We start from the raw sequence: 24,324 nt of genomic DNA, 5'->3' as shown, positions 1-24,324 counted from the left end.
TCCATGAAAATGTTGCTTGGATGGCAACATATGTTGCTCCAAAACCTGTATGTACCTTTCAGCATTAATGGTGCCTTCACAGATGTGTAAGTTACCCATGTCTTGGGCACTATTACACCCCCATACCATCACAGATGCTGGCTTTGGAACTCTGGGCCTATACAATCTGGATGGTTCTTTTCCTCTTTGGTCCGGAGGACACAACATCCACAGTTTCCAAAAACAATTTGAAATGTGGACTCGTCAGACCACAGAACACTTTTCCACTTTGCATCAGTCCATCTTAGATGAGCTCAGGCCCAGCGAAGCCGGCGGCGTTTCTGGGTGTTGTTGATAAATGGCTTTCACTTGCATAGTAGAGTTTTAAGTTGCACTTACAGATGTAGCGACGAACTGTAGTTACTGAAAGTGGTTTTCTGAAGTGTTCCTGAGCCCATGTGGTGAAAGCGTTTAAACACTGATGTCGGTTTTTGATGCAGTACCGCCTGAGGGATCCAAGGTCACGGGCATTCAATGTTACGTGCAGTGATTTCTCCAGATTCTCTGAACCTATTGGTGATATTACAGACCTTAGATGGTGAAATTCCTAAATTCCTTTCAATAACTCGTTGAGAAATGTTGTTCTTAAACTGTTCGACAATTTGCTCACGCATTTGTTCACGAAGTGGTGAGCCTCGCCCCATCCTTGTTTGTGAATGACTGAGCATTTTATTGAAGCATATACCCAATCATGGCACCCACCTGTTCCAAATTAGCTTGTTCAATTGTGGGACTTTTCCAAATAAGTGTTTTTCTGAGTCTTTTTGTGCCACTTGTGCCAGCTTTTTTGAAACATGTTGCAGGCATCAAATTCCAAATGAGCTAATATTTGCAAAAAATAAAGTTTTCCAGTTTGAACGTTAAGTATCTTGTCTTTGCAGTCTATTCAATTGAATATAGGTTGAAAAGTATTTTCAAATAATTGTATTGTTTTTATTTATGATTTACACAACATGCCAACTTCACTGGTTTTGGGGTTTGTATGTATACATGTATGTATGTATGTATATATATATATATATATATATATATATATATATATATATATATATATATATATATATACATATATATATATATATATATACATATATATATATATATATATATATATATACATATATATATATATATATATATATATATATATACATATATATATATATACATATATATATATATATACATATATATATATATATATATATATATATATATATGTATATATATATATGTATATATATATGTATATATATATATATATGTATATATATATATGTGTATATATATATGTATATATATATGTATATATATATATATATATATATATATATATATATACATATATATATATATGTATATATATGTATATATATATATGTATATGTATATATATATATATATATATGTATATATATGTATGTGTATGTATATATATTTTTTCCCCCACACACATATATTTTTCCCACACATACATATATATATATATATATATATATATATATATATATATATATATATATATATATATATATATATATATATATATATATATATATGTATCTAGAGAGCGAGATATATCTATACATAGATACTTAAACAATAGTTTTTTGTAAATAGATGTTTAATAAAAATACAAGCATGTTTATCGCATGTATATTCCATCCTTTTTTGAAGGCAAAAATATAAGTTGAAAGTGAATGAAAGTGGTTGTTTTTTAGCTTCTTATTCGTCAAGCTTCTATACTTTTTTTTGTATACCTTTTACAATGAATACATTGGCGTGAACTCCGCAGCTCTGATAGTCTTGTTAGCACAGGCAAGGTGGAGCAGCACTTTTATTGTGAATACACAAACTGTTCCGTCGCTCTTTATTCACGCTTCTGACAGCAGGTGTTTGGCGAGAGAGAGTGTTGAAATAAAGTGTTTCTGGCGTTCCTGCTGGTCGTTTTTTTTAAAGTATTTATTTATTTGATATGGACATAAAAATTACATAGGACTTAACAGATGCACTGCCTTAAATTTGTATAGAAAGACAATGGTAATTTTCAGCACCTGCTCACAGTAGGCTTTGAGGATACAGAATATATGTTACGAAATATACAATGAATCAAATTTACAATGAATTAAATTTACAATTCATCAACGATGTGTACAGCTTTAGCTCTGATTTCAGCCACAGTTTCAGACATGTGGTGAAGTTGTTTAAGTCAGTTTGCAGTTTTATTCAGTGGGAAGAGTGTTCCACAGTCTGGTTCCGCTAGAGAAAAAGGTGGTTCGTCCAAAAGATGTTCTGAACTTACAAACCACACAGTGTCCCCACTGGCTGAGGGTCTGGTGCTGGGTCTGCGAGAACCTTGACGTCTGACAGCCTTAGTAGAGACCAACATGATTGGACATTTTAAAAAACAATTTTAGTGTGCTAACATGTTCAAATGTAAAAAAAACAACCTTGTGTTTCTTCATAATGATGCCACCTCACAGGTTTACTGTCAAATACCTTGATGACCTGGTTGTACAGGGCTATGACTGGCTTCAGGGCTGTGGGTGAAGTTAGACAAGACCTGGGCAAATTAAGTTTTTCAATCTGGCCCGCCGGACATTTCCAAATATTTTTTTTAGATCTTTAAGATGGAAACTGTAGCTGCCATTATGATGTGCGGTGATGTTTTTCAAATGACCGTAAGTCTTGAACTATACAAAGTATTGCAATGGTTGGAATCTGCGCTTTTGCATGATATACTAGTTACTATGGTCATCTAATTAGTTACTATGGTAATGTAAGTCACAGCAGCTCAGACGAGGCACCAAGCAGTGTGGGTGGGGAGTGTTTCCAGAGCCTGAAATGCGGGTGTCGGGGACAGACGCGGAAGGAGATTTTTACAACAAAGTTCTAAAGCTTAGTGATGTATCAGATGTATCAGATTGTAGTTTTTTTACCTATTACCTATTACATATTTCGCTGTGTTTGTTGCGTTTCGCTTGATTGTAAAATATGTCGATCGAGAGGGGGTGTGACGTTCATATGTTGTCAATATTCAGTGTTTTATCGTTCATAGTTAATACTGTAAACCCCACATTCTTTATTTTCATGTAAATTCTGGGTGTCTCATTCAGTAAAAAAAAAAATAATTTCCATTCCGTTTTTTAAGGCGGTCTGTCATAACGTTTTTAGCATTCAATCAGACATTATTTGTATTAGTGTTCTAAAAATAGGACCCAAGCACACATACAGTACAGCAGATTTTCACAACTTACAAATATGTCTGTGTGTGTATATATGCATACATATGTGTGTGTATATGTATATATGTATACATAGATAGATAGATATACCAGACCCAAGACACATTTTTTTCTCTAAATAATTGCTCAGGCCGGAGTTAGACAATAGGTGAAATGAGACCATATAATTGTGTGTAAATACAATAGAGCAACAGTTTTCTTCTAATGAAAAGAAAGCAGTTTACATTTGACTTGACCTTTTTGTACACACTTTTTACCTGGCTTTGGAACTTTAGATTATTGTCAGGAATTATTCCCAAGTACTTTGTCTCTTGAACTTCTTGGATACTTTCATTATAATAATAATAATAATAATAATAATACCTGGGATTTATATAGCGCTTTTCTAAGTACCCAAAGTCGCTTTACATGTTAAAATTATCCATATATACCTTACATAAACTGTTTGAAGGTTGTGCTTTAATTAGAAACACATTGAAATTGTTTTCTTAACATTCAGTGTTAAGATTTTTGAAGCCAGGTTGAAATGTTGACTAGAGATTTTGTCAACTGCTATACCCAGCCAGACTGGAATTCTTTTCAGGCACATGAATAACTGTGTTGTCTCCATAGAGCTGGCAGTTGACACCCTGGCAACAGTTTGAAAGGTCATTTATGTACATGGCAAACAACAATGGCCCTAATACGGAGCTTTGTGGCACTCCCATGTCATAAAAGCGAAGACTACATTTAATGCCATTGCCCTTAACACATTCCTGCCTGTCCTCGATATGTTTTGAACCATTCTTGTGCTTGAGCTGGTATTTTGAAATGTTGGAGTTATTTATTTATTTTTTTAACAAAACACTGAGGCCCACAGTATTCAAGTCCTTTTTGTCACAACTTGACCTTTGTCTTGACAGCTCTTAACTTGTCAGAGCAAGTAACAGTTAGCTGTTTCTGTGCTGTACTTTTACCTGAACCCAAAATGTTGGGTATGGAGCAGTGGGTTTGACTCCAGGTCGGGGTTCTGCAACCTGCAGCTCTAGAGTCTTTAGCGCCGCCCTAGTGGCTCCCTGGAGCTTTTTCAAAAATGTATGAAAATAGAAAAAGATGGGGGGGAAAAATATATTTTTGTTTTAATAGGGTTCCTGTATGAGGACAACAAGACACAAACCTCCCTAATTGTTAGAAATTCCACTGTTTATACTAAACATGATTCTCTGATGAGAGTATTTGGCGAGCGCCGTTTTGTCCTACTAATTTTGGTGGTCCTTGAACTCACTGTAGTTTGTTTACATGTATAACTTTCTTCAACGATGCCAGAGAAAGACGTGTTTTATGCCACTCCTTCTTTGTCTCATTTTGTCCACCAAATGTTTTATGCTGTGTGTCAGTGCACTAAGGTGCACTTTGTTGATGTTATTGACTTGTTGGGGTGCTTATGAGGCATACAGGTATTTGGTCAATCCATGACTGCAAGATAATCGATGCTAACATGCTATTTAGGCTAGCTGTATATACATATTGCATCATTATGCCTCGTTTGTACGTATATTTGAGCACATTTAATTGCCTATGTCCTCTGTGTATTTAATTTATATTTGCATGTCTCATGACACATTATCTGTATGTCATATTGGCTGCATTTGACCACAGCAAACATCACCCAGCTTGCATAGATCGCTATAAATCCATTCGAAGAAGACAGCCCGCCATTTCCTTTAACTTGGACACACACATCTATACCTTTGGCCATTCTAAGACAGTCATTTCCAGGAATTATCTCACCTTCTGAGAAGCCTACGTTTTACTAATGGTTTATAATGTTGTGAAAATGTGTAGAATAAATATTAAATGTTTCAACATTTCTGTCAACAAAATTTGTGTCAGCCTGCGACACATAGTCATTTTGATAGTAGGCTAATATAGCTAATATAGACATTAACATGTGTTGCCTTCATTATAACACATATAGAAGGCTTTGAATTTGTTGCGGCTCCAGACAGACTTTTTTTTAAAATTGTTGGTCTAATATGGCTTTTTCAACATTTTGGGTAGCCAACCCCTGCCCCAAGTGTTCTATTAGTTGTTATTTTCCTTCACACTGAGATCGCAGCAGCCAGCGGTTGCCGTGGATGTCAATGAAGTGACAAAAGTAACGTTGTAGTCGAGATTGACGAGCGGTAATTTTTGGTCTATTTTTTTTTTTTTTTATGCATGGGGATCGACATAGTGGCCCTCCGCAATCAACCGGTGGCTCGCAATCGACCGAATGGGCACCCTTGCTTTCAACCGTAATAAAAACAGAAAAAACTGCATTTGCACTCGTGTACATGGCATGATCTTTCACATTTTATGTGTACTGTATTTTCGGACTATAAGGCGCACTTAAAATCCTTTCATTTTCTGAAAAATCGACAGTGCGCCTTATAACCCGGTGCACCTAATTTACGGAATAATTCTAGTTGTGCTTACCGACCTCGAAGCAATTTTATTTGGTACTTGGTGTAATGATAAGTGTGACCAGATGACGGTAGTCACACATAAGAAATATGTGTAGACTGCAATATGACGCCAGTAAACAACACCAAAACTTTAAATGGTCCAGTGAAAATAAAGAACATTACACATGGCACTCAAAAATCTGTCAAAATGTCCACATAGTGGCCTAGAGGTTAGAGTGTCCGTCCTGAGATCGGTAGGTTGTGAGTTCAAAGCCTGGCCGAGTCATACCAAAGACTATAAAAATGGGACCCATTACCTCCCTGCTTGGCACTCAGCACCAAGGGTTGGAATTGGGGGTTTAATCACCAAAAAATATTCCTGGGTGCAGCCACTGCTTCTGCTCACTGCTCCTCTCACCTCCCAGGGGGTGAACAAGGGGATGGGTCAATGCATAGGACACATTTCACCACACCTACATTGGTACTTTAACTTAACACCCATTAGCAGACATATTATCTGGCGTTTTGTTTCGCAATATTATGCAAAACCAACTTTTCTTACCTTCTGGTACCTGCTGATCTGTATTTGAGATCTGGATACGTCCTGAAAAGTTGTGCACATCCGCCATTGTAGTCTGTGCCGATACCGTAGTCGATAAGCTTTTTCGTTTTCTCTATCTTCTTGTTATCGAACATTCACCCTCTGTTGTAGCCATTTCTAATATAAAGTAGCATAAAGTTCTAACTTATATCTCGCTATGGAAGCGCTAAAAACTACCGGTGTGGTGAGTTTACATTATTCACCCAAGGAACTTTAGTTATTAGAGTTCCGGTCTGACATTTTTTCACGGGACACATTTCTGGCGTTGATGTTGCACTAGTGAGCCACGGATGAGGAGATGCTGCTCCATTATTGATTTAAGTAAAGTCTGAATGTCATTTAAACAGTTAGCTCCATCTTTTGACACTTCTTCCACCCCCGTCCTTGCACGCTACACCGCTACAACAAAGATGACGAAAAAAAGACGTAAATAAGACCGCCCACAAAACGGCGCATCCTGAAGCGACTGTCCGAAAGCGGCTTGAAGATGATCTGTAAAACATAATCTTTGCAACATTTTGACCAAAGAACCACCATTCATCATCATCGGAGGTCACTCGAACGAGTATGACGATCCTCCTGGTAGGGGTGTATCCCTTTATGGAGTATGCCTGTGCGTGACTTTGTTTTACGTGGGGAGACTGGTGCACAGACAGTCACCACAGAGTCGGGTCAGGCTCCAGTGGCATGGAGTCCAAGACGACTGGGGACCCTTTTCTGCTGCAGCCTTCTTCCGCCATCGCAGCCGTTGTGGTAGTTCTTAAATCTACCGTCTTCCGACTGCTCCGCCGTTGAGGTCTTCACCGTATCCCTGGCTAGGGGGCAGTCAAGTACTAGGCCTTTGCCAAGGGCCACCTGGAGTAACAGTAGTAAAGGGGTTAACCTCCTAGTGCCCCAAGACCCCATAGAGGAGCCTCCACTGCCGGATGCACTTTAACGTCATGCCCAGGACACCATTACATATTATGTAGACCACAAGGAAGTGTTTTCAATGTACAACAAATCATAATATGACTCCTTTAATGCACCTTATAATCCGGTGCGCCTTTTGTTTAAAAAAAGACCTGAATAGACCCGCTCATCGGCAATGCCTAATAATCCGGTGTGCCCTATGGTCCAGAAAATATGGTAAATTCCTGAGTGTGTCCTTTTTTTGAGCACTTTCAAGTGAATGCAGACTCGGCCTACACATCAGTTGTGAGCATGCAGTGCTGGTTTTTTGCAGCTTGCTCATTGAACTTCCCTGCATCCCATCTTGCTTACAGTAGCATATGCCAAGTCTCCTCTTCTGTTTGAAAAGCACTCAATATGCCGTGAACTCACTCCCGGGGGGAAAACTCCACATTTTTTCCTCTCTTGTGTGCAACTGCCAGTCAGAAACACAAAAGAAGTTAAACTGTCATTGTGTCGCCTCGGGATGTTTTGTTTTTTTCCCGCAGGAAACTGACAGACTTCTTGCTGGGTTTTTTTTTTTGCTTCTTGACTGCTGACTGTAGATGTACTGTACATAGTGTGTGTTCGAAAATTGTTTATATACGGCTTATTTATGCCTGCCTTTCCCCAACTTGTCAGAGTAAAATATACAGTAAGGACTTTTATTGGTTGTCAAACAGGCACATACACTATATTGCCAAAAGTATATGGCCACCCATCCAAATGATCAGAATCAGGTGTCCTAATCACTTACAGGTGTATAAAATCAAGCACTTAGGCATGGAGACTTTTTGTTCAAACATTTGTGAAACGATGGGCCGCTCTTAGGAGCTTAGTGATTTCCAGCGTGGAACCGTCATAGGATGCCACCTGTGCAACTGTAGTAGAATTTCTGACCTTTGAGCTATATTTTGTGTCTGTCAAGAATGTCTGCTCGTTTCATTTATTTTCTATTCTATACCATTGAAGGACCAGATGTAGGACAAAGAATATGGAGTCGCTCTGACCATTCTACAAAATGTTTTGATTGTCTAAGCATGATTAAGGGATTCAAGGATGTTGCAAAACAAACAGGTCGAAAACATCAGGACCTTGGGGCATGGGGAAACATATAGAATGGTCAAGTTACAAGGGCTGAGGGAGATTGCTTGGATGTTGTGTCCTCCGGAGGACGTTTGTTTGTCTGCATGGGCAGCTCAATCCAACTTTGCACTTTTGACTATGGGTAAATAAACTTTTTGTACTAAACTCACTTTTGTTGCTGTTTAAGCTTCGGACAATCCACTACACAACAAATGTTTTTCAGGAGTTGGGCTTAGCCCCTTAGTTCCAGTGAAAGAAACTTTGAATGCTCCAGGATATTCCATGCTCCCAACCTTGTGGGAACAGTTTTTGAGCGCGCCCCTTTCTCTTCCAACATGACTGTGCACAAAGGAAGGTCCAGAAAGACATGGATGACAGATTCTGGTGTGGATGAACTTGACTGGCCTGCACAGAGTCCTGACCTGAACACATTTGGGCTGAATCAGAACAGAGACTGAGAGCCAGGTCTTCTCGACCAACATCAGTGTGTGACCTCACCAATGCGCTTTTGGAAGAATGGTTGAAAATTCCTATATGCACACTCTGCGACCTTGTGGACAGCCTTCCCAGAAGAGTTGAAGCTGTAATAGCTGCAAAAGGTGGACCCACATCATATTGAACCCTATGGGTTAGGAATGGGATGGCACTTCAAGTTCATATGTGAGTCAAGGCAAGTGGCCAAATACTTTTGGCAATATAGTGTAGTTTCTTTTCAAATCTTGTTTTGTAAATTATTAAGATTTCAAGATCAAAATGCTTCGGAATAACATGAAATATGTACCGTATTTTTCGGAGTATAAGTCGCTCCGGAGTATAAGTTGCACCGGCCGAAAATGCATAATAAAGAAGGAAAAAAACACAGTATATAAGTCGCACTGGAGTATAAGTCGCAATTTTTGGGGAAATGTATTTGATAAAACCCAACACCAAGATAGACATAAATAATATGATTTGCTATTATACGGTAATGTGTTAATAATTTCACACATAAGTCGCTCCTGAGTATAAGTCGCACCAAACTATGAAAAAAACTGCGAATTATAGTCCGAAAAATACGGTACACAAAAATGACAAAAAAACCCCTCAAGAATGCAGTTTCTTAAAGACGGGGGCTTCAAACTGTCACAACGTGTCCCTGAAGATGTTAGCTTCCATCTGCTGTTGCCCTTTGTACTAAGCACTTTGGTGTTTGTCATTTGATTTGTGCAAACTGAGGGTTTAACAATAGAAGATGCATATGTTTTACAAGTTGCAGGGATTTTAATGTGCATGGGGCCGAGCGCAAATTAGATCAGAACCAAACCGCGAACAAAAGCACATGACTGACAACAGCTGCCTGTTTTGCATTTTGCTAAGAGAGACAAAGTAGCACACCAGCACACTAAACAACGTGTATGATGTTTTTTACACAATTACACCAAAATTAATGAGTTGGCTTAATAATCTGGGGCAGCGGTGTCCAATTTTTTAAAATGTTTTATTTGTATTTGTATTTATTTATTTGACAGAGACAATACAATGAAACATTTCTACCCATAGGTAACCGATGTCAAAGTACATAAGGCTTCTAGCCACAGGCTAATTTGCAACCCTCGTCCCTGGTTAGGCTTTTAAAGAAACGTTGAGAAAAGTGAAAATAACATACACAAAGATTAAGACAAGTACAGAATAAAAATACATTTAAAAAACAATTGGCCCCATGTGTCCATACTACACCCAGATCTAGTGCTCACACTACTGATTTTCCTTCAAAATTGCAGCCTGCTGTTATTTTTTTATTGAATGAAATACAGCAAACACATGCCAGATTAGAACATTGCACACAAAAAACAACCAAAACCTGAAAACCATTTTGAGTTTATTAGGGCAACAAGACACAAACCTCCCTAATTGTTAGAAATCCCACTGTTTATATTAAACATGATTCTCTGATGAGATTATTTGGCGAGTGCAGTTTTGTCCTACTAATTTTGGCTGTCCTTGAACTCACCGTACTTTGTTTACATGTATAACTTTCTTCAATGATGCCAGAGAAAGACGTTTATTGATTGATTGAAACTTTTATTAGTAGATTGCACAGTACAGTACATATTCCGCACAATTGACCACTAAATGGTAACACCCGAATACGTTTTTCAACTTGTTTAAGTCGGGGTCCACGTAAATCAATTCATGGTATAAATATATACTATCAGCATAATACAGTCATCACACAAGTTAATCATCAGAGTAGCCTATATACATTGAATTATTTACATTATTTACAATGTGTTTTTTGAAATTCCTTCTTTGTCTCATTTTGTCCACCAAACATTTTATGCTGTGCGTGAATGCACAAATTGCACTTTGTTGATGTTATTGACTTGTTGGAGTGCTTATCAGGCATATTTGGTCAATCCATGACTGCAAGCTAATCGATCGAACATGCTATTTAGGCTAGATGTATGTACATATTGCATCATTATGCCTCGTTTGTAGGTATATTTGAGCACATTTAATTTTTACTTATGTCCTCTGTGTATTTAATTTATATTTAAATGTCTCATGACACATTATCTGTATGTAATATTGGCTGCATTTGTGTGCCATTAGAGACCACAGCAAACATTACCCAGCTTGCATAGATTGTTATAAATCCATTCGAAGAAGGCAGCCCGCCATTTCCTTTAACTTGGACACACACATCTATACTTTTGGCCATTCTAAGACAGTCATTTTGAGAAACGTTGAGAAAAGTGAAAAGCACACACAAAAAGATTAAGACAAGTACAAAATAAAATATCCATTAAAAATAATTGTCCCCATGTGTCCATACTACACCCAGTTCTAGTGCTCACACTTCTGATTTTCCTTCAAAATTTGCCGCCTGCTGCTATTTTTTTATTGAATGAAATACAGTAAACACATGCCAGATTAGAACATTACACACAAAAAACAACCAAAACCTGAAAACCATTTTGACGGTTTTTCACGAGACACATTTCCGGCATTGATGTTGCATTATTGAGCCACGGATGAGGAGATGCTGCTCCGTTACTGATTGAAGTAAAGTCGGAATGTCATTAAAACAGTTAGCTCCATCTTTTGACACTTCTTCCACTCCCGTCCTCGCACGCTACCCCGCTACAACAAAGATGACGGGGAGAAAACACCCACAAAACGGCGCATCCTGAAGAGAAGCTCCTTGAAGATGATCTGTAAAACATAATCTATGCAACACTTTCATCAAAGAACCACCATTACATGTTATGTAGACCACAAGATAGTGTGTTAAATTTAGATAAAAATCATAATATGACCCCTTTAATGCACCTTATAATCCGGTGTGCCTTTTGTATGAAAATAAACCTGAATAGACCCGTTCATCTGCAGTGCGCATTTTAATCCGGTGCACCATATGGTCCGGTAAGCATTTTCAAGCATACAAAATGCTACATGAAGTAAAAATACAGTAGTATTAGCCACTAAATAAGACCAAACCAACGATACTGCGCTGTTCAGTCTTGTGGCCAATGATTGGCTCAGCCTCAGGCAGCATTACTATATTCCATTAAACGAGTATAAAGGTGAATATATGGGTATTAATTTCATGTCTAGAGGACTCTCATAATGTTCAGAACCATATTTACACATGCATCCACATGTGTTGTTGTTGACTTTCAAATACCTTGCACGCATGTGTAAACGGTGTGCGCACCCAAGTGCATACAGATTAGCGCACAGGGTACATTTATTTACTTCCCGGCCGCAGCTTGCGTCAAACTGCATGCAGGTGTTCTCAGCTGGCATCATTTGTACTCACACGCTCATGCCCACAGACACACACCATTACTTGAACAAAGAGGACAAGCCTCCCTCCCCCATAACAAGTCTGTACACACTACGGCTGTTTGTTTCCGTGGCCAAGAAAGGTCAAGGTAAAACATAATAGTATTTTTATCAGCCCTATTATTCCATTCATTCCATTCACTTTAACACATAGTGTGTTTGATGATATTTGAAGCGTTATAGTTGTAAAATTGGTGATTTATACACTCCATAGTATAGTTATATTCCTCTAATGACACGGTACTGTCATCTAGAAAGAAATCTACAAAACACAAACATAAAATGAATCAACCTTGGTAAGTTTTGGCCATGTATGTTGCAATATATATCACAGCCTCTTGCGATAACAATATACTGTATATCACAATATATTCTTTAGCATATAAATGATGATAGAACAGGTACCTGGCTGCTCCTTTCCTGGCTACTGACGTATGGTCGTAGAATACTGTCATAATAATTTCACTTACTGTAGGATAAAAAAAGAAAAAAAAAATCCAGCAGTAGGATCATTTGAACCCTTTAATGCAGGGATCCCCAAACTTTTTGACTCAGGGGCTGCTGGGCTATATATATATATATATATATATATATATATATATATATATATATATATATATATATATATATATATATATATATATATATATATATATATATATATATATATATATATATATATATATATATATATATATATATATATATATATATATATATATATATATATATATATATATATATAAGAGGTTTTTTGGGTTGGTGCACTAATTGTAAGTGTATCTTGTGTTTTTTATATTGATTTAATAAAAATTTTAAAAAATTAAGAAATTAAAAACGATACCAAGAATAAAAAAAAAACGATTCCGATATTATCGGACATCTCTAGTATTAACAGCACAGAAAATAAACTGTTTAAGTAGTACAGAATTACATAACATAAATAAAATAGAAAAAATATTATTTCTTCGTAAAAATAAATAACATAGCTGTGCAAATAATACAAAATGTATCAAACTCTGATAAAAAAAAAATACATTTGCAGGCAGGCACTTTTTAATTCCCTACCTGGTTCGATGACCCGCCCTATCTTGCCTAATCTCAACCAATCGTGACTCATCATTGTAAACAACCAACCAATCATGGATGTTCTTATAGTGCACGCATGTTTTGGGAGGGCTTTAGTAGCCTATCGAGGGGGAGCAGGGGAGAACAAGGAACACAACAAATAAGTGGCGTTTGGTCATTTTAACGTGAAATAAATTATATCAATATTACGATATTTTCTTGAATCATATCTTGTTTAAAAATATATCGGTATATCTTACAAACTCGATATATCCGCCCTATGTGGACCATTGGCACATTTTCATTTGCATTGGTAAAAAGATCGGGCCCCCCTGGCATTGATGGTCTGTTTTAATGTTTTAATGTCCTGAACAATTTACAAAACACCATCATTTTAAGTTCATACTCATTTCCCATCCGGCAACCCTGTTCAGTTGTTTTGTGTACATTACCTTACATCTACACTTTTGTTAAAGTGTATGAAGCAACTATTATGTTATTTTAAAATCTGGTTAGCGTGGCTCCTTGTCTCCTCCTGTTCTTTTGCTATTCTTCCAGTCGTCCACTGTTAATGATACATGAAAAAAAATGAAGTTAAAATATTTGAAATGGCTTCGCACTGTGGATAACAGACTTTAGCCGCACTCGATAGCACTCACTCTGGACACTACAAAACCCAAAACCAGTGAAGTTGGCACGTTGTGTAAATGGTAAATAAAAACAGAATACAATGATTTGCAAATCCTTTTCAACCTATATTTAATTGAATAGACTGCAAAGACAAGATATTTAATGTTCAAACTTTTTTGCAAATAATAATTTACTTAGAATTTATGGCAGAAACACATTGCAAAAAAGTTACCTCTGTGTTACATGGCCTTTCCTTTTAACAACACTTAGTAAACGTTTGGGAACTGAGGAGACCAATTTTTGAAGCTTTTCAGGTGAAATTATTTCCCATTCTTGCTTGATGTACAGCTTAAGTTGTTCAACAGTCCGGGGTCTCCGTTGTGGTATTTTAGGCTTCATATTGCGCCACACATTTTCCATGGGAGACAGGTCTGGACTACAGGCAGGCCAGTCTAGTACTCACACTCTTTTACTACGAAGCCACGTTGTTGTAACACGTGAATTGGCATTGTCTTGCTGAAATAAGCAGGGGCGTCCATGATAATGTTGCTTGGATGGCAACATATGTTGCTCCAAAACATGTATGTACCTTTCAGCATTAATGGTGCCTTCACAGATGTGTAAGTTACCCATGCCTTGGGCACTAATAAACCTCCATACCATCCCAGATGCTGGCTTTTCAACTTTGCGCTTATAACTAATCTGGATGGTTCTTTTCCTCTTTGTTCCAGAGGACACAACGTCCACAATTTCAAAAAAACTATTTCAAATGTGGACTTGTCAGACCGCAGAACACTTTTCCACTTTGCATCAGTCCATCTTAGATTAGCTTGGGCCCAGAGAAGCCGACTGCGTTTCTGGGTGTTTGCTTTGCATAGTAGAGTTTTAACTTGCACTTACAGATGTAGCGACCAACTGTAGTTACTGACAGTGGTTTTCTGAAGTGTTCCTGAGCCCATGTGGTGATTTCCTTTACACACTGATGTCGGTTTTTGATGCAGTACCGCCTGAGGGATCCAAGGTCACGGACATTGAGTGTTACTTGCAGTGATTTCTCCAGATTCTCTGAACCTTTTGATGATATCACCGACCGTAGATGGTGAAATACCTAAATTCCTTGCAATAGCTTGTTGAGAAATGTTGTTCTTAAACTGTTGGACAATTTGCTCAAGCTATTGTTGACAAAGTGGTGACCCTCGCCCCATCCTTGTTTGTGAATGACTGAGCATTTCATGGAAGCTGCTTTTATACCCAATCATGGTACCCACCTGTTCCCAATTAGCCTGTTCACCTGTGGGATTATCCAAATACGTGTTTGATGAGCATTCCTCAACCTTCTCAGTCTTTTTTGCCACTTGTGCCAGCTTTTTTGAAACATGTTGCAGGCATCAAATTCCAAATGAGGTAATATTTGCAAAAAATAACAAAGTTTTCCAGTTCGAACGTTGAGTATCTTGTCTTAGAAGTCTATTCAATTGAATATAGTAATATATTGTATTCTGTTTTTATTTACCATTTACACAACGTGCCCATTTACACACTTCACTGGTTTGGGGTTTTGGTATATTGCATTGAAGATGCGTTTGTTGCTGCCTGTTGCAGCTTGTCATTTTACATTTTGCGGCTGGAATGTGAAATCAACATGCATTATCACGACAGGGTGATAGCATTAAAATCTCTATCATATTAGTAGTGTAGTTTTCGTAAAAAAAAAAAAAAAAAAAAACTTGATTTACTTAGTTCCCACGACGTATACATTTGTCTGCCATCAGGGCGTAAAACCATATCAATAATGGTTGCACTGCCGTCTATGTCCGTATTTAACCATTTGGAAGTCGTACCGTTGATGTTTAGTTGTATATGTCCTCTCACTTTTGTATTGTTCTTTCTCAGCCACAATATGACACAAAGATCCATTTTTCATCAAGCAGCCTGACCCTTTTTCTGGGTTCTCTCTTGTTACATCAGGCTTTGTGCATCATGTTCAAATTCGTATGCATGGTTAATAACAAAAATAAATCACTTCAGAATGCTTGTGTCAGTTAAAGGGGCGATTGATATGCTCTCACCCCCGCAGCCCACACCCACCCCTCTCTTGCTCTCGTCCCCTGATCTCGCACTCCTTTCAAGATCTTACATTTTTACTAAAGTCCCCATTCCTCTGTTATAATCTCACCAGAGGCTCTCAAAAGAGCTTTGATATTGAAAGCAGACTTGGCATGAAAGGCAAGGGGTTAGGCGAATGTAAATGCTTGGGGTGTTGTGAAAGGAAGACTACCAGTTAACGAACACCTGACGCCCAATGGCTTTTTACCTTCTTCTATTGTGCATAAGTCAATGAAATGAACATAGGCAGAGTGGACACTGTTAAGACAATATTTATCTCGTGGTTGAAGTCCAAAGATTGTAAGTAACATTTTGCAGAAGGACTTCCTCTTATCCGGACTGGTTGTGTGTAAATCTGATTGCAAAGTCATACTCACGACCAAGCGGAAGCCGGCTTATTCGTGAGCCATCCCAGAAGGTTATGGAGATGGAATTTGTGATGTTTTTTTTTATTTTGTCGGACCAAAAACCCTTTTTAATCAGATCCTAAAGTGGATTCTGCTCTGGGAAGCTTTTTCATCCATCTCCAAAAGTACTTGTGAGATGTTCCTTTCGTTAGTTGCGTCCAAAGAATACAAACCTGTAGAGTTTGTGTACATATTGTTATTTGTCGGTTTGGTGGCTGCAGGATTAGGTCTCTGCTTTTTGCAGATGATGTGGTCCTGATGGCTTCATCTGGCCAGGATCTTCAGCTCTCACTGGATCAGTTCACAGCAGAGTGTGAAGCGGCTGGGATGAGAATCAGCACCGAGTCCATGGTTCTCGACCCGGGAAAGGTTGGAGTGCCATCTCCGGGTTGGGGAGGAGAACCTGTCCCATGTGAAAGAGCTCATGTACCTTGGAGTCTTGTTCACGAGTGAGGGAAGAGCGTATCGTGAGATCCACAGGCGGATCGGTGTAGCGTCTTCAGTAATGTGGACGCTGTATCGATCCGTTGTGGTGAAGAAGGAGCTGAGCCGGAAGGCAAAACTCTCAATTTACCGGTCGAGCTACGTTCCCATCCTCACCTATGGTCATGAACAAGATCACGGGTACAATCGGCCGAAATGAGTTTCCTCCGCCGGGTGGCGGGGCTCTCCCTTCGAGATAGGGTGAGAAGCTATGTCATCCGGGAGGAGCTCAAAGTAAAGCCGCTGCGCTCCACATCGAGAGGAGCCAGATGAGGTGGTTCGGGCATATGGTCAGGATGCCACCCGAACGCCTCCCTATGGAGGTGTTTAGGGCACGTCCGACCGGTAGGAGGTCACGGGGAAGACCCAGGACACGTTGGGAAGACTATGTCTCCCGGCTGGCCTGGGAACACCTCGGGATCCCCCGGGAGGAGCTGGACAAAGTGACTGGGGAGAGGGAAGACTGGGCTTCCCTGCTTAGGCTGCTGCCCCCACGACCCGACCTCGGATAAGCGGAAGAAGATGGATGGATGGATGGATTTTCATAGGATAAGAGTTATTTTTAAAAATCCCCCCCAAAAGTGCAGTATTTATTTAAGAGTTTAAGAACCTTGTTAAAAAATGACATGTGATCAGGGACATGACAGATCTGTAGTCCATCGACTTACCCGCATGTGTTGGATGTTTTTACCACTTTAGTTCAGAATTTTTTTTATTGAGTCGTTGCATAGCGTTAGCTCACATTCCACACATCGGGCTCTACCTCAGTTCACAAAGCGGGATTTAATGAAGTCAAGCACCCATAATGTGTGCTTCATGGTATTACGGTATTCCGCAATTATCCCTTTTATTGTATTATTATAATTATTTACCAACAAACAACTTTGGAATCAGAAGTCAAGATTAAAAGGAGATTTTAAAGTTCAGGTTGGAATTGTTCCTTCAAATAATATTGAGTTAAAAAGAACGTCAGTTGCACGCGGTAAAATATATTTCGGTCACAATTTAAATCCATTTACCGTATTTTTCCGACCATAGGGCGCATCGGATTATAAAACACACTGCCGATGAGCGGGTCTAGCCAGGTCTATTTTCATACAAAAGGTGCACCGGATTATTATTGTGTCCCGTGAAAAAACCTCCGACCGGAACTCTCTAATAACTAAAGTTTCTTGGGTGAATAATATAAACTCACTACACCGGTATGTTTTAGCGCTTTCATAGATAGATTGATAGTACTTTATTGATTCCTTCAGGAGAGTTCCCTCAGGAAAATTAAATTAATCATGGCGAGTTTACTGACAGATATAAGTAAGAACTTCACACTACTTTATATTAGAAATGGCAACAGCGGAGGATGAATGTCACATAACAAGAAGATAGAGAAACAGAAGAAGCTTATCGACTACGACGTAAGCGCACAAGTTTTCAGGACTTATGCAGATCCCAAATACAGATCAGCAGGTAACAGAAGGTAAGAAAAGTTGCTTTTGCATAATATTGCGAAACAAAACACCAGATAATATGTCTTACCTTATACACACACCATAATTATACTGGTATGTTGAAGCACAGTACAATCCATCAAGCGGTGCGGCTTCATAGCTTACCAAAGTCGTACTAAAACATTTTGATGGATGTTTGAGTGCCGTGTGTAATGTTCTATATTTTCAATGGAACATATAACATTTTGGTGTTGTTTACTTGAGTCATATTGCAGTCTACACGTATCTCTTATGTGTGACTGCCATCTACTGGTCACAAGTATCATTTCGCCATGTACCAAATAAAATAGCTTTGAGGTCAGTAAGCACAACCAAAATTATTTCGAACTATAGGTGCACCGGGTTATAAGGCGCACCGCCGAGTTTCGACAAAATGAAAGGATTTTAAGTGCGCCTTATAGTCCGAAAAATAAAGTAATAAGAAAGGTGAAATGCTTTATTTATATGCTTTCGCAGGCCACATACAATAAAGTGGCGAGCTTGACGTGGTCGTGAGTTTGACATCTGTGCACTCAAGGAAGCGAGCGACACTCAAACAACATGTTTCCACTCTTACCCACACTTAGACACATTCACTGTCATTTTTAGCTTCAACAGGTCTTTAAATAGGCATCGATCTCAACCTTCATCCAATGTTTAAGGCAAAATTACTCCCTCGCAAATGTTTTATATTTTCCAAAAGGACAAAATGGCTTTTAAAAAAAAACACCTCACTCAGCTCTTCCTTAAATTGGCCTCCAATAGCTGACTGTATAGCCTCTTTAATGAGTCCATAGAGGATGAATCCGCCATCCGAGACACCGTCACAGTCAGCGAGACCTGAAAGAGATGGGTGTACCATAACTATAACAGGGAATGGCTACCAGCCTGACAGCTTTAGAGATGAACAAAACAACGTTACTAATGGTCTGCATGAATGTAAGAGCCATGGGAGCTAAGGTTTGTATGATAAAGTCTGACTTTGGTTGCTTCAATATGTGCTTTAGAGTACAGCTGTGGATCATTTCTAGCATTTTTTTTTTTGACCACTCCAAAATTTGTAAAAAACAAAACAAAAAACTCTCTGCTCTGTATTGACAGAAGTATCCAGTTCATATTGTTGTTAGTCAGCCAGCGTTTGTGGGTCTGATGGACCCGTTGCATTTTGTGGCTTTGAATGCCTCACAATCAAACACTTTTATGTTAAAATACTGAACAGATGTTTATTGGTATAAGGTAAACATCTGTTCAGTATTTTAACATAAAAGTGTTTGATTGTGAGGCATTCACATACTTATTTTGTGTTTCTGCACCTGTGGTTCCCACACAAGGTTGCAACATTGTTTGTCAACACTGTCTGCTCTCATTTTCTCGCACATTTGATCCTCTGATGATCTGTGTACCTACACTCTGTCCTCCTCCTGTCTAGGCCTGATGTGCGTGTGTGTGTGTGTGTGTGTGCGCGTGTGGTACACAGAACATCAATTTCCACACTTCTATTAGCCCCGGGTCCAGTGGACCCGGACATCTTATATGTAACAGAAATGTGTAGGGGGGGTGAATGGTGTGTGGTCATTAAATATGTATTCTGATATATGTTCTTCACAGAAAATGAGCCAAAGTCAGTGAGTCTCAGTTTGAAAAATTAATTAATTGTATAATTTTTCTTTTAATAAAAAATTTAAACGGGTCCCACAGACCCGAACACCACACAAGGGTTAAACTTGGGAACGCTTTTGAGAAAGTCTATTTCTGTTCCAGCATGACCAAAGCAAGGACCATTTTTCGATAATCTTGATCGGTTTGAAGAACTTGAACAGAACCCTCACCTAATGAGGATTAAACATCCTCGGGATGAAATAAAACAGAAGGCTCCCTCTCAGGTCCGTCATAAACCTCAAACCTCTCAAAAATCCCACGGTCACATTATTCTTTACAGCAGATTGGAAACTGTTATAGCTGCAGAGGGGGGACTTAGTTATATTCTTCCGTTTTTACTCCCTGCAAATGCAGTCATCACCAGAGAGACAGAGAGAGAGGGTGGATTTATTTATGTTGCAGATAATGTCAGAACATACCGGAGTTCTTTATTGGATACATGAGCACATTGTCCGCTTAAGAATGATGCAACACTTCGCTGACAAAGTTATTGCCATTTCAACTCCAGCGTTGATAGCACAAGTCTTATTAAGACTAATGGTGTATGTCACAAGTCAATGTACTTTTTAGTGCAGGACTAATGGTGAGGGTTGCTTCCGGCATAAAAACTTTGCTAAACAACACATTCCACAACCAATTGATCACACCCCAGGTTAACACATTGTAGACTGACAGGGTGCCAGCAGAAACCATGAAACTATGTTAGTCAAAGATGACATAGATCGGGTTGGGAAGTATCAATCAATCAATCAATCAAAGTGTATTTATATAGCCCTAAATCACGAGTGTCTCAAAGGGCTGCACAAGCCACAACGACATCCTCGGCTCAGATCCCACATCAGGGCAAGACAAAACTCAACCCAATGGGATGACAATGCAAAATTTGGTCACTGATAAAAAAGCCTTGCCTGTACCGGAAGTAGCGTGACGTCACAGGTTGTGGAGCTCCTCACATCTGCACATTGTTTACAATCATGGCCACCAGCAGCGAGAGCGATACGGACCGAGAAAGCGACGATTACCCCATTAATTTGAGCGAGGATGAAAGATTTGTGGATGGTTATACTTGTATAGCGCTTGTCTACCTTCAAGGTACTCAAAGCGCTTTGACAGTATTTCCACATTCACCCATTCACACACACATTCACACACTGATGGCGGGAGCTGCCATGCAAGGCGCTAACCAGCAGCCATCAGGAGCAAGGGTGAAGTGTCTTGCCCAAGGACACAACGGACGTGACTAGGATGGTAGAAGGTGGGGATTGAACCCCAGGAACCAGCAACCCTCCGATTGCTGGCACGGCCACTCTACCAACTTCGCCACGCCGCCCCGTCTTCATTGTTGATTAAACAAATTGCAAAAGATTCACCAACACAGATGTCCAGAATACTGTGGAATTTTGCGATGAAAACAGACGACTTAATAGCTGGCCACAATGGTGTCCCAAAATGTCCGCTACAATCCGTGACGTCACGCGCAAACGTCATCATACGAGACGTTTTCAGCAGAATATTTCGCGGGAAATTTAAAAATGGCACTTTACTAATCTAACCCGGCCGTATTGGCATGTGTTGCAATGTTAAGATTTCATCATTGATTTATAAACTATCAGACTTCGTGGTCGGTAGTAGTGGGTTTCAGTAGGCCTTTAATTCATTCCAATGGATGATGCTGTTTCGCAATATGCGTTTTTTCAATGTGCGACTTGCGCAACAAAACCAATTAAACTCAAATTGTGTATGTACTTGATAAAATATTACATTTAGAAATGTTATTTACTTTACGCCAGGGATCCCCAAACTTTTTGACTCGGGGGCCGCATTGGGTTAAAAAATTTGGCCGGGGGCCGGGCTGTATATATATATGTATGTATGTATGTATGTATATTTATACACATATATATATATATATATATATATATATATATATATATATATATATATATATATATATATATATATATATATATATATACTGCATCGCGAGCGTGATGATGTCACGTTATCGATGGTAAAATGCATTTTTAGACAATATGATTTGCCTGAGCAGCTAGGAGACACCAAGAGTAACAAGCGGTAGAAAATGGATTAGAAAGGACAGATTTTGAAAAATAATGCAGCTGGGATAGGCTCCAGCACCCTCTGTGACCCTGTAAGGGACAAGCGGTAGAAAATGGATGGATGGAATAATACAAAATTTAAAAAACTTGAAAATGAAATCAAATTCTTAAATGTAATATTTCATAAAATACATATACAATTTGAGTTTAATTGGTTTTGTTACGCAGCCCGCACATTGAAAAAATGCATATCCATCATAAATGGATTCATGGAATAATATATAATATTGTGGAGGGAGATGTAGCCAGCGCTGCCTGCAGGAGCAAAAGTCACCGCCTCTGTCCATGGTGCTGAGGACAGAGCACCATCAGACGGGGGCGTGGCTGTGCTGACGGCGAGACACAGCTGGCAGGTGATTAGATTTCACAGGTGGTACGTGTTAATCTAGTCATCTGTTGTCTTTAACAGTAAGCGGCCGGGAGCAGGAGGAGAGAGAGGATACGGACGTGACTGAAAAGTCACGTTCTACTTGGAGAGAAAACTTTTGTTGATAACATTATCATTAAAAACCTTGTTAAACCTGCACGCTTGCCTCCGGTGCCGTGTCTGACAGTGGGACCGCTAGGAAGCGACTTCCACAAATATAAGCTATATATATATATATATATATATATATATATATATATATATATATATATATATATATATATATATATATATATATATATATATATATATATATATATAATATAAACTTTTTTATTTTATTTCTTTATTTTTTTAACTTGGAACTTGTTGGATGCTGGCGGGCCATAGATTGGGGACCCCTGCTTTACCCTGTCAATGTCTGCTCCATCTATTTGTCTTTGTGACTTGTCCTACCGTTTCAGAATAGCATTGTTTTTGTTTTATTTACGTCCATTTGTTCTATATTTAGATCTCGTTGATGTATTAATTTATTCTGCTATTATTTCTATTTACTTCTGTGTGTGCTCTCCTGAACAAGATGTGATCATATTGAATTTTAATTTATTAATGTAAAATCCCTTGAGATGCGGCATCTGGTTTTCAGGGGGGACCAAAGACATTTAAAATGAACACAATACAGCACAACATAGGACAAGTTACACAACAAACAATTACAGACAATTATTAAAGACAATTTTGCTCAGAAACCTCTCAGCTCAGATAAGCGGAAGAAGATGGATGTAGTTTGGACCGTCTCTTAAACTGAATCATATCGGTGCTTTGTTTGATTTCTTTGGTTAATCCATTCCATAATTTAATTCCACATACTGATATGCTAAAAGTGTTGTATGAGCACACTCATGTTTTAAATTAGATTTTCCTCTAAGGTTATATTTCTCCTCTTTTGTTGAGACGAATTGTTGTACATTCTTGGCTAACAGGTTATAGTTTGCTTTGTACATCATTTTAGCTTTTTGCAAATGCACCAAATCGTCGAATTTCAATAATTGTGATTAGAGATGTCCGATAATATCGGCCGATAAATGCTGTAAAATGTAATATCGGAAATTATCTGTATCGGTTTCAAAAAGTAAAATGTATGACTTTTTAAAACGCCGCTCTAAGGAGTGGTACACGGACGTAGGGAGAAGTACAGAGCGCCAATAAACTTTAAAGGCACCGCCTTTGCGTGCCGGCCCAATCACATAACATCTACGGCTTTTCACACACACAAGTGAATGCAACAGCCATACAGGTCACACTGAGGGTGACCGTATAAACAACTTTAACACTGTTACAAATATGCGCCACACTGTGAACCCACACCAAACAAGAATGACAAACACATTTTGGGAGAACATCCGCACCGTAACACAACATTAGACTTAGACTTAGACAAACTTTAATGATCCACAAGGGAAATTGTTCAACACAGTAGCTCAGTTACAATGATGGAAAGTGTAAGGATGGAAAAGACAATGCAGGTATAAATAGACTAAATACAGTGATATAAAATATAACATGTATACAAATATATACATAATATGTGTACAGTATACTATATATACAGATATATTATGTCTATAACTAATACACAATATATAACAATTACCATGTACAATATTACAGTATATGTGACAGCAGCAGCATAAAATAGAGAGTAGATGCAGCAGAAACTAGAAAATATACATTAAAAACAAAGAGAAGTAGCTGACATAGAAGGTGTCAGGTAATAGGCAGATATCATCTACATATATATCTAACATAAACACAACAGAACAAATACCCAGAACCCCTTGCAGC

At 38.5% G+C, this 24,324-nt stretch overlaps 1 protein-coding gene across 2 annotated transcripts in view; it reads left to right on the top strand.

The window, feature by feature from the left end:
- rbms3 (RNA binding motif, single stranded interacting protein) overlaps positions 1-24,324 on the top strand; it is a 589,803-nt gene that overhangs the window by 193,054 nt on the left and 372,425 nt on the right. The gene's annotated exons all lie outside the window — the stretch shown is intronic.

Source organism: Entelurus aequoreus, linkage group LG20, assembly GCF_033978785.1.
Source record: "Entelurus aequoreus isolate RoL-2023_Sb linkage group LG20, RoL_Eaeq_v1.1, whole genome shotgun sequence".
Taxonomy (NCBI): Eukaryota; Metazoa; Chordata; class Actinopteri; order Syngnathiformes; family Syngnathidae; genus Entelurus; species Entelurus aequoreus.
This window is presented reverse-complemented; position numbering and strand designations above follow the sequence as displayed.